This window comes from Chrysochloris asiatica, unplaced genomic scaffold (genome assembly GCF_000296735.1).
Source record: "Chrysochloris asiatica unplaced genomic scaffold, ChrAsi1.0 scaffold00627, whole genome shotgun sequence".
NCBI classification, from domain to species: domain Eukaryota; kingdom Metazoa; phylum Chordata; class Mammalia; order Afrosoricida; family Chrysochloridae; genus Chrysochloris; species Chrysochloris asiatica.
Genome location: NW_006409145.1, coordinates 311,464 through 316,416, shown reverse-complemented (window position 1 = coordinate 316,416; position 4,953 = coordinate 311,464).

Here is a 4,953-nt window from a genome sequence, read left to right as displayed (position 1 = left end):
AGGTGGCATCATTGATGGACTCAAGTGTGGCAGCGGTAGTGAGGTTGGCCCAGGATCGAACATTGTTTCGTTCTGCTGTGCATGGGGTCGCTATGATTCGGTTCCGACTCGATGGCACCTGACAACAACAACAACAACAGCTGCTGCCATTGTTCCAATCCATCTCACTGGGAGTCTTCCCCTTCATCCTGACTCCCAACTTTACCAAACAAGATGTCCGCCTGCAGGGACTGTTTCCTCCTAATAAGATGTCTGAAGTAAGAGAGATGAAATCTGCCCATCCTGTTTTCTAAGGAGCATTCTAGCTGTACTATTTCTGACACAGATTTGTTTGTTCTTTTGGCGATCTATAGTACATTTAATATTTTTCTCCAACACCATACCTCAAATGCACCAATTCTTTTGTGGTCTCCCTTATTCATTGTCTAACATTCACATGCATATGAGGTTATTAAAAATACCATGACTTAGGTCAGGCAACTTATCCTCAAATTGACATTTGAGCTTGAACACTTTAAAGAGGTCTTGTGCAGCAGATTTGCTCAATGAAATACACCTTTTGATTTTTTGACTCTGCTTCCATGAGTGTTGACGGTTGACATGAGCAAAATGAAGTTTTTGAGAACTTCAATCTTTTCTCCAATTACACTGATGTTATGTATTGGTTCAGTGGTGAGGATTATTCTTTTTTCATATTAAGGTACAATCAACATGGAAGGCTTTGGCCTTTGATCTTCATCAGTAAACATTTTGTATCCTCTTCATTTTCAGCAAGCAAGGTTGTATTATCTGCATACTGTAGGTTGTTAATGAGTCTTCCTCAAATTCTGATGCCACAGTTACATTTTCCTCATATAATCCAGCTTCTCAGATTATTTATTCAGCATATAAATTGGAAAATTATGTTGAAAGAATACAACCCTGGCACACACCTTTCCTAATTTTAATCTATTCAGTTTCCCTTGTTCTAGTCCAACAACTGCCTCTTGGTCTGTGTACAGGTTGCTCCTGAGCACAATTAAGTGTTCCAGAATACCCATACTTCTCAACGTTGTCCATTATTTGTCTAGAATCACACAGTAGAAAACCTTTGCATAGTCAATAAAGCACAGGTGAACACATCTTCCTGGTATTCTCTGATTGTAGTCAACATCCATCTTACGTCAGCAGTTATATCCCTGATGCCATGTCCTGGTCTGAATCAGACTTGAACTTCCAGCATTTCTCTGTCAATGTACTGATACAGACTTTTTTGAATATCTTTAGCAAAATTTTAATTGCTTGAGATATTAATGCTATTGTTTGATTATATCTGCATTCTGTCGGGTAACCTCTCTTTGGAATAGGCATAAAAATAGATTTCTTGTAATGATTTTGCCAGGTAGCTGTCTTCCAAATTTCTTGGCATAGATGAGTGACTTCCTCCAGAGCCCCATAAGTTTGTTAAAAGATTTCAATTGGTATTCCATCAATCCCTAGAGCCTTGGTCTTTGATTGTGTCTCCATGGTACCTTGGGTTTCTTCTTTCAGCACCATTGACTCTTGGTTATATGGTACCACTCTAAATGGTTGAACATTGGCATTTCTTTTTGGAACAGTGACTCTGAGTCACTCAGTTGTTGTGGTTGTTAAGTGCCATCAAGTCTGTAATGATCCATAAAGAATCCTGTATAGGATTTCCATGGAGCAGCCAGTGAGCTTGAACCACCGAGCTTGAGGTTCAAACTAAATTTGCAGTCCAGTCCATTAACCCCCAAAGTCATAACCAGGACTCCATGTAAAACCTTTGAAATAAAAGTATTCTTGTCTCATGAGAATTATCAGGGCTCTCAGTTTGCAGAACTTTGTACCCAGAATGTTGTAAATTCTCCAGGCTACCAATCTGCATGTAGTAATTTATCATTGCTATCAATTTACAAATCAATTAAAAATCCTATGTTTCTGTGTTATGGTGGTAGTGATGGTGGAGTGCTGTGGAGTTGGTTTAAACTCATAGTGACCCTGTATGGGGTGACTCAGGCTGTAAATATTTAGGGAAGCAGAAAGCCTCATCATTCTCCTGAGCAACAGCTGGTAGTTTTGAACTGGTGACCTGAAGGTTAACAGCCCAACTTGTAACCACTTCGCTATCAGAACTCTTTGTGATATATAATAAGTCTCTATAAATTGAACTTTTTTGTATTTAAAAAACTCATTTTCTTTGCCCTGCATTCTATAGACTCTTAGTTGTTTATTTTTAAGTAATGTCGTTTTTGTTCTAACTCATAGGGATCCTGTATACAGTTTCCAAAGATTGTCTGGTGGGTTTGAATTGGTTAGCGTGTGGTACACAGTCCAGTGTTGAACCTACAGTGCCACACCAGAGGCCTAAGTTCTTTAAAAGTAAACATCAGTTTAAATGCTCACTCACTTGTTTTAAAACTGTCAGTAGGCTAAGGTAGGACTTAGTAATGAATTCAGGACTAGAGCGTCCCCTAAACTATGGTTAGTAGATTGCAAAATGTCTTATTTCATTTTAAATGTCACTTACATATTTAAATATTATAGTTTTAATTTTATCTGCTATTCACAGAGTATTTAAGACATTTTTTACATATATCAGAGTTTTAAATATTTTTAGTGGCTATTACATATGTTATTGGACTTCTTGTGTGATGCTGTAAGATCAGCACTGGATTGCAAACCACAAGGTCAGCAGTTCAAACCCACCAGCTGCTCCTTGGAAATCTTATGTAGGGTCGCTTTAAGTTGGAACTGACTTTGTAGCAATTAACAACAAAAACAAATGTGATATTCATTTAGGTAATATAATTTAAGTTTTCATTTATAAATTATATTTTATTATTTGTGCAAAATTATTGTCTTTTTTCAAAAAGATATGTAACCTGTGTTTTAGAATAAAAACTATTTCCACAAATTTAAAAGTATTGAATAATTTATTTGCATCTTTTAAATCATGTTACGACCCACAACCTGCTGTACTCTGCTACCCACGCTGAGAAATTAAACCCAAGTAAAGGTGACAGGAGTTTAGAAATTAAAAGGGAAAAACAAGACACAAATGAAAATAGTAAAGTTGGGACTAGGTGGGACACAACACTTTGATAGAGATACTATGACTCCGACCTAGTTAGGCAAGTTTATTATATACACAAATCAAAATAAAGTGCTGTGGGGATGGGAAAAGACTGCAACAGAGATCTCATGTTACTGATGCAAGCAGTAAACAGGATTTTATCAGAAGAATGTAGTTGCTAGGGAAAGATATAGGGCAGCTAGATGTTTTTGCAAACTAAACTGGAGGCCATGGCTGGGTAAAAGGAAAGACTTTATAAATTCCTTGTTCCCTGAGGCAGGCTTTGCAAGTTCCTCAGGGGGCAGCCTGACCTGGGAGCAGCCTGGTTCTGGACCACAACTGTTCAGTTGCAATCCTTCAATTAAACTGCCCCCAAGTCTGAGACCTTCGGTTTAATTGTTCCCAACAAAATCAAAATTAAGTTTTACAATTTTCTAAGTTATTTTTAAATTCTTTCTTATATGTCAATACTAACTGTGGTTCAAACCAATCTTATGGTATAGTGCTTATCTTACAGTGCCAGACCAAGACTTGTTCTCTCTCTCTCTTTGTTTACACACACACACACACACACACACACACACACACACACACATTGTTGATTTTTTTAGATGCAGTGTAGTTGGATCTAACTCATAGTCACACTTTGTACAATAGAATGAAACACTTCTCAGACTGATTTGTTTTCTCTTCTGGAAGTGGTTAGAAGTTTCTGTAATTTTCACCAAGACCAAATCTTCCATGGTCTTCCTAGTCATTGTCCAAATTTCACATGATATGAGGTGATTGAAAATGCCATGGCTTGGAGCAGACTTACATTAGTCATCAAATTGACATTTTTGCATTTTAACACTTTAAAGAAATCTTTTGCAGCCAATTTGCTCAATGCAGTAAATTCTTTGATTTCTTGACTGCTGGTTCCATTAATGTTCATTGTGGATCTAGGTAAAATAAAGTCTTTCACAGAGTAGATATTTTCTTCATTTATCATGATGTCAGTTATTGGTCTAGTTGTCAGGATTTTTTGCTTTCTTTACAGTGAGGTACAATCCATACTGAAGGCTGTGTCTTTGATTGGTAAGTATTTTAAATCCTCTTCACTGAAACATGCTCTTTAGCACAGAGATGCTAAAGCAAATGGAGGAAATAAGGTGGTAAAATCTGAACAGAAAATATAGAGAGCAGCTAAAAAAAAAAAGTAAAAAATTATATTGAATTGGGCAAAAAGTGGACTTACAAAAACAAAAGGGCAGAACATGATTCATTAATTGTTGTTGTTGTATATCTTTGTTTGCTTAGTATTCCTGAAAGAACTGAAGGAAAAATTCAGGCCTTGACTTGCAATGCCATAGGAGTCTTTTTTCTAAAACCATTGAATGATGCAGAAAGCATCAACAGAAGATGAAGGAAATACACAGAGTTGCTGTACCAAAAAGAAATGCTCAATTCTCATCTCAACCATTTCAAGAGGTAGCATATGATCCAGAGCCATTGGGACTCTTTCATGGACCTCTGGGGTTCACGATCCAGAGCTTATCAATATACATGGCTTATATTCCCAAAATAAGTGTCAAATTCAGACTCAAATAGAAGAGTTGCTGACAAGGTGATTCTGCCTCATGGCTACCCCAGGTGTGTCAGAGTGGAACTGTGCTTCATAGTGTTCTGAGTGGCTGATTCATTGGAGTAGGTCTCCATTACTTTCTTCCATGGCACTCTGGATACACTGAAACTCAAATATTTACATTAATTCTCTGTGCCACTTCATATTTAGTCATTCGTTACGAATTGGGCTGCGAACCTTAAGGTCAGCGGTTCGAAACTACCAGCTGCTCCGCGGGAGAAAGATGAGGCTTTCTACTCCCGTAAAGATTTAC